Source organism: Chelon labrosus (assembly GCF_963514085.1).
Source record: "Chelon labrosus genome assembly, chromosome: 8".
Classification (NCBI taxonomy): domain Eukaryota; kingdom Metazoa; phylum Chordata; class Actinopteri; order Mugiliformes; family Mugilidae; genus Chelon; species Chelon labrosus.
Genome location: NC_140358.1, coordinates 10,984,730 through 10,992,370, shown reverse-complemented (window position 1 = coordinate 10,992,370; position 7,641 = coordinate 10,984,730). Strand labels below are relative to the sequence as shown.

At 43.5% G+C, this 7,641-nt stretch overlaps 1 protein-coding gene across 1 annotated transcript in view; it reads left to right on the top strand.

The window, feature by feature from the left end:
- Window positions 1–3,017: 3,017 nt before the first annotated feature.
- Window positions 3,018–7,641, top strand: part of mid2 (midline 2) — a 107,931-nt gene continuing 103,307 nt past the window's right edge. The window contains exon 1 of the mRNA XM_084549738.1: window positions 3,018–3,109. The gene's annotated coding sequence lies outside the window, so the exon portion shown is untranslated. The remainder of the gene's footprint in view (window positions 3,110–7,641) is intronic.

The window sequence follows — 7,641 nt, the reverse complement described above, 5'->3', positions numbered from 1 at the left end:
CAAGACCTGTCCTTTGAGTACTGATGCTACCAAAAGCCTTGGAGCTGATAATTAAAAGTGCATCCTACTGAGAAAGAAAGTCGACAGCCATTAAGGTGAGAGGTTCCGCCTTATTGATCATTTTATGGAGGGGCTGAGACCGGGTCGTAGATGGCACCCCATTACAGAAGAGGGTTGGTTACGAGCCACAAGTGCACGCCGCAGTCCACGTTTATTAAATCACAGAGTCCCTGTTTCACAATGCTAAACCTGTAATGTGATTTAGCACAAATGTCAAACCGGGTGATTACAGCTCGCACGCGGTGCTACATTTTCAGAAGTGCACAAGCAATGGATGTTACTGCTGCTGCAAGGAGACACACACACAGAAAAAGTGCAAGCAAAACACTGACACTATATATTTTTTTTTCCAGATCTCTCGTGAAAACCCATTAATTTAGTTTATGAAGGATATTTGTTAGTGTGTATGAGTATTCCAAAACACTGCATCGTGTAAATAGGCCGATAAATCCGGCCACAAATGCTCATTGCGTTTGTAATCTAAGAACAAGAAAAGGTGCTGAAAGCAGTGGTGGAACAGAAGGGAATGCAGGAAATGAACTCACAGAATCAGTTCACACTCAAAGGGCTGTTATTTTCTTCTGAAAACAATGCACATTACAGGGCTGCTGACACACAAGCACAGTTTAAAGTGGTGTTTAAAAAAAGACCTGTTGCCCCCTTGCCTCATGCTGAGATAAATGCTGACGGCTGACGTACGTTTGTATCCTGTTGTGAATGAGGTCATGCTAGGAAACATGGCGAGGGTGAATAGGAGTTTCCTTGTCAGTACAAAGTGGCTAATGTGTGCACAGCTGACAATGCTAAGCATGCTAAGCCAGTTCTGGAAGAGGCAGCTCAAAGGCCCAGACACACCAAACTGACATCAAAGAACTACCGTCGACGAAGGTCTGCTGTGACGCCGCCTTGTGTTGCTTGCGTCCGGGCATAAAAGTTGCGCTTGAACACGGCGCAAAGACCACAGCCTGGCCATTCAGCTATTCAGCAGGCCATAACTCTTCGTGCTAACAGGTGGAGCTCGGAGGTGAGCTACAAGCTGTCACGTAGAGCTGCCATCTCCTGAATCATGCTGAAATTCTTCATTTTGTTTACTTTCAGCACTTCCATTTCCCTCCTCGTGGTCTGGTTCCCTTAGCTGAACACCCAAACAGTGACCTCTGCCACTGGTTCAACATGTTCTATCCACTGGCACGCTAAAGACAAGTGGTAAGAATGCAGGGCACGCCGCAAAATCTAGGGCCAACACCGGCAAACGACTGACCATCTGATTTGTATGTCAGGGCCTTTAAGTCTCCTCAAGGCTTTAAAAGTTGTCCATACAACATTTCCCCAAACAATTTCTTGCCCTACACTTTTGGACACAGTTTCACCTGAAAACCAGAGGCGGCAAATTGTTTTATTTAAGCATCACTTCAACCATGTTTTAAGTTGAGTGTGGACTACAGAAAGGAGATCAAGTGCTTATCTTCGGCGATATTGACACTGTCAACAACGTTTGGTCCATTCTGCTCCATCAAAACCTTGGCAGTTAATTTACTTGCTTTATTTGAGAAACGCAAGATGCCCTACATCAGAGGTGTAGCCTTTGCTCCGGCAGGATAATTGAATATCGTGAACGAGTCATCACTCTTGTCCTGTCCGTTTTATTTGAGCCAAACTGTGTCAGCAGTGTTCAAGACTCATTAGCTTGTGTATATTGCAACACCGACATTTATCTGTGTATGTGATACTCCCTTTTGGCATATTAATAGTTGATTTGTGATGGCCTAGAAATGGTGAGCCATTTTAATTTGATCAAGACCCAAGAGCTACTGGTGGAATGTTTAATGGTATTTATCAAGTGTTAAGTGGATTTTTGACAAGAAAGTGGTCACTTCCAGGTGTAGACCAGCCAAAAGGACTTGGTCAGGGGAAGTAAAGGACAGCTAATGTCAAGGTGCATTTCTGCAATTTTTGCTGCTGCAGTGGAGGACCGTGGTCGTAATTGGTGGCTCCCTGAGGCCACAAACAGAAAACTGGTTGGAGGTGTTGGAAAAGAAGGGTGTTCGCTTGAATAGCGGGAAAGTCACATACTGTATACCAGAGCTATAAGTCAACTAAAAAGGTGATTATAAGCCAGGCTTATCTGAGCTTTGGCAGTAAATACTTTCACAATGGACTTTACAATTAGCCAAATCCTGTCAAACTTGTTTGCGGTCAGAAGGAATGTTCATTCACTTCAAAGGTTTCTTTCTACTCTACACATATTTCTCACACGGCTTAATATCCCACAATAAACAGTTCATTCTTCTATGTGTTTGTGAGAAAATGAAGCTACATTGTAATGCTGTTCGCATGCTGATGACAAACCGGTCTCCACATGATGTTTTCCCAAAAGAGAGAGAGAGAGTGAGACATCTTTGGCCTCACCAGAACTAATAATGTACAATACTGTATGCATTTGTGCCAAATTTGTGCAACGCTTGTGTACTTCTGCGCCAAATTTAGGGAAATTTCCCCAAGGCGATCCTGAGATATCACGTTCGCAAGAATGAGACGAACTGACAACTTGAAAATATAATGCCTAGAGCGTCTGCTGTTACCAACGCATAAAACATAGGCATAAAACAGTCAAGTTAGTTTCATTGGCTCCATTATTACATTGTGTTCCTTTCATATTACATCTGAGCTTTATTACCACATGAATCCCTTTCACTTTTTGTCTCATGCTTTGCTCCTAATTATCCCAATCATCCAGTTTTGTCGGTTAGGTTTTCCTCAGCAGTGACAGTGAGAGCAACAGCAAGCTGAGCCGTGATGTCTCACTTCCAACGGGGTGCTCTCATCAAAGCGAAATCGCTGCACGAGCATATTTAGAACCTGCGAGGGATGGACAGGATTCCTGAGTTATTTTTATTCATAGGTTGGTTTTCGTTCTCCGGGTGTCCTACTGATTACCTTCCCTTTCTGACTCCCACAGGAAGAGAATGGTGGGCTGATCCCGTAACTTGGTGAAAATTCAAGTGAAAGAGGAAGAGAAAAGCAAGAGGAAAAAGGTACAACTGAGAGGGTAAGGAAGCGATGTTGTTACGCTGTTCACATGTTGATGACAAACCTGTTTCCACATAATGTTTGTCCATTTAGTGAGAGGGACCTCTTTGGCCTCCCCAGCCCTATTAATATGTGTGTGTGTGTGTGTGTGTTAACCAGTTGTTTTCATTGCCACACCTGTTTCTATTCAGAGGAGCCAAATGTTCCGCTCGCAGTCACAGAGTCTGCTTTTGAAAAATCATTAAAGATTAAAGGATATATACACCTTCTATACTTCTAGTTAGATGTTATGTGTTTTGTGAACTAGGAGAAGATTAAAGTCTGAGGTCTGTCATTATGTAATGCAGCGTTTTCCTCCCCTTCCGCTATCTGCAGGTCACCATTTTCAAAATCCCCTTCTGGAAACAACATTAACAACCTCCTAGTTAGCAGCCTACATGCTAAAAAATGTTTTGTCACAGATTTGGATCATGCAATAAAGCAGGTCCACTTTTGGCCAATGGTTGTGAGGATCTGCTGAGACAATTGTCACATTTGCTGTCCAAACCGGGACATTCTCGTGCCGACCCACTTCGCAAAAGCTCCTGTGATATCGGTGTAATAAATATGTATGAGTGCCACATACCGACTACAGCTGGTGAGCTCCTCCAGAGCTAATGAATAGGCAGGCTTCACCTCGAGGACACAGATGATCTAATGAAGTCTGTCTTCAGGTCAATGCTGATTCACGCGATCGGCACACTGTGCGTTTCTTTTGCAGAGAAATTTAATGAGAGTGTTCGTCTCCGCATGTGAGTGTGTTCCACCAATTAACAAACATCCTCAATAATTCGCTGGAAAGGCCTGGTTACTGTATCCGTGGCTTGGCGTGTGCCAGTACAGTCCGTATTGATTTACAGGAATTCAAACAAGCCAGAGTGTTTTTTTTCTGCCGATAAAGGAATGAGTGCAGCCATGCAGATCATTCTCCAGTGTTCGGCAGGGTAGCTGTGCGAGGCTATTACATCTGTGACCCTCTGGGGTAATTTCAGGGAGATGCTGTGTGGGAGTATGGGGTACCATACTTTGAGAATTATACATCTGATCTGGCTTTGGAATGCTTCGGGATTCCCCATTGGGATATGATGGAAGACATTGCAGGGAGAAGAAACTGCTGGTCTAACTTGCTTACCCTGCTGCCATCTCCAGTTGGCTCCAAGAGCGAGGGAACTGTATGAATGGACGTCATCAGTCAGCAATGCATTCCGGCGGTTGCTATGTGATGATGTAAATTACCATATAGATTGTGCAGGAGAAAAGGTTTTTCATAAATAATTTCTTATCCGGCAATATAACCATTTCATTTAACCTGGGATGATTTCCGCCGTGGTTGCTATGGAGAGGCATCTTTAATAAAAGTAATACATGTTGATGTAAACTTGCTTATAATCATTTTTTTCCCGGCTCACTTCTTGTCAACCTACTTACATCCGTTCCGTTTACTTTCCACATCACCCAAAATGTCTCTGTGCAGCTTCTAAAGATTGACTCTGACTTGGTACTTTCATGAATTGGTGGGGGGCTTGGACGTGTTGATGGATCTAAATATAGCTCCTTGTCCACACAGAACAGTCTAGCTTATCAACGATCACAGGCATTCCCCCCCCACGCATGCCTTACAATTGGTTCATGCCCAAGTGTTGACAGGATTTCCTAACCTAATCAGCTAAGGTGCAAATTGGCAGTTCTGCAAAGGCACTGTAGTTTGAGTTTGAGGTATCCCGCAAGCAAAGTCAGACATAGCAAAGAGTCACTTGTCTAGGGAGCGTGAAGTATACATCACTGAACAAAAAAGGACAGAGCCGTCTCCATATCTTTTGACCGGAAGCTGCTGGACATGTTCCATCAGACTGTTGTTGCCAGCGCCCTCTGCTACGCTGTGGTGTGCCAGGGAGGCAGCACTAAGAAGAAGGGCACGTCACGGCCGGACAAACTGACACAGACGACAGGCTCTGTGGTAGGGGCAGAGCTGGAGTCCCTGACATCGGTGGCAGAGGCAAGGACATTGAACAAACTCCGATCCATCATGTACAACGTCCACCACCCTCTACATGACACCATAGTCAGGCAGAGAAGCTCGTTCAGTGACAGGCTGCTGTCTCTGTCCTGCTCCCCTGACAGGCTGAGGAGGTCGTTTTGTCCCTCAGGCCATCTCAACTCTACAGTACTGCTGCCAATACTGTATATTTTTTACACAGCATTATATATTCATATTATTATATAACTTCAATACCTTTATATCTGTTTCTATGCGATGAAGCTACTGGACATTGAATTCCCCACCGGATAAATAATGTATCTATCTAATCTAATATAATCTAATCTAAAATGTGTTCATAAGAAAGTCCACAGTTTAGATTTTTGCTTTACATTTCTAATTGAAGACACAGACATCGTGATATAATGTGTAATTTAGCTGCTAAAAATGTATGTTGGTCAAGGCAGCACTCCTACCTTATGCGCCACTACTGTGTACTGACACTGCTGAACGGCATATTTTTAGTGCTTGTCGTCTGCATACGTTATGTGGTGCATTACTGAGCGATCGCGTTTTCAGTTTGTAGCTGCTAATTGATGCGACAGCTCAAACAGACCACTGTCAGCTGTCATTATGTACTGTAGCTGTAGCAGATGGCTAATATGTGCTCATTTAGACACTAGTGTGATCTCACATTTACAGTTGGGTATTGGACGTTAACTGACGCAGAGACACATTCAGAGCGAGTGAAAATCAGCGCTGATGATTAGAGATGTAACCGAAAAATGTTCAGTGGAAACATGGTGCTCTGGACTGTTGAAATTGTTGTTTTCATAATGCTGCATACTGAATACTGGATTGTATCTGAGTGTCCTTCATTCCCACATATTAAAGATCCGTCTTTATGTTATACCTCTTCTTAATGGGTTAATTTAAATCTCACATGGACCCAGAAGGTTCGTTTAAGGGTGCAGCTCTTAACAACACACACCATTCATTCTACCATGCCTTTATACCACATGTTTTAGCCCTGTTCCAAACAGGCTGTTTCAGACTCTCTGTTGGCCGACTACACCACTTTCTGGAAGAAGAGTGAATGGTAAAGATGAAGGGAGCGTCACAGTTGGCCACATGGCAGCTGGCATAGATGTGAAAGACTGCATGAGACAACAAATAGAAGACATTCTGTAGCTTCTAACTTACTGTGAGTCATCCTTTTACATGGAGATATAGCTGATATAGCGGCACAGTTGTTGTCTTTTTCTTGCGTGTGCGCTTCTTTTGTGATGTGGCCTCTCAGATGTTAAATTGCAGGGCGGGGCAGGGGCTTGAAAATGTATTTGGAGTGACGTCTGGTTAGCATGTAGCCTGCATTGCCCTGAATATTTAACACTCACTGTGTTGTCAGACAACAGACACAGAAAAATATATGAATGAGGAGAATTTTATTTAATTCATCACTATTACACCGATCAGCCACAACATTAAAACCACTATCAGGAGAAGTAAATGGCATTGACCACCTTGTGACAATACAGTGTTCTGCTGGGAAACTTTTAGATCTAGCGTTGGATGTGGATGTTACTTAGACATGTACCACCCACCTAGACCAGACCAGGCACCCCCACCCCATGGCAGTGACACTCCTTGATGGCAGCAGCCGTCCCCAGCAGGATGCAGCCTGACACAGGCACACGCACAAAAACGGTTTGGGAACAACTCAAAAAACATGAAGAACAGCACAAGGTGTTGACCTGGCCTCCAAATTCACTAGATCCCAAACTGATCAAGTATCTGTTGGATGATCCACAGAGGCTCCTCCCCTCAACCCATAGGACCCAAAGGCCCCCACTAACAACATTCTGTTGCCAGACACCACAGGACACCCTCAGAAGGCCCATGTCCATTCTCTGATGAGTCACAACTGTTTTGGAGGCTAGAATATATTAGGAAGGTGGTCATAATGTTATGCCTGATCAGTGTTTATTATCAACTAAAGAAGAAATGCAGACAGATGTAAAAGCCTGATAAAAACATGAGATTGGGTTGCACTGAAACACAAAAGGCGACTTGAGAACAGCCACACCCAGTCCTTGTTTATTGGTTCTAAACCAGGCTGACTGATAACATGTGCTGCGTTTCCTCCACTGTTTATCTGTCTTGTAGCTTGCTACATTTGTCAAGAAATGACTGAGCTTGGTGACTGTAAAGTCGCGACACTGCAACCTTCTGAAAGTCTCGACGGCTTGTGTCAAGGCGCAATTCCTGCATTTCGCATGTTTTTAGCGTTTCGATCCCTAGTATACATGTGGCACATATATATATAAAAATATTCATTTCTGTCATTTGTGACCTTTTAATTGAACTTATCTCATTTCAAAAGAATGTCTTTTTCTCTTTCAGTTATTTGTGTGTGATAAGGTGACTACTTATTTGGCACTGAATGAATTAAGGCTTGTGGCACCGCTTTGTAGACAATTGACAGGCCTGTTCTGTTCTTATAGTCTGTCATTAGGCAAACAATAAGGTGAATC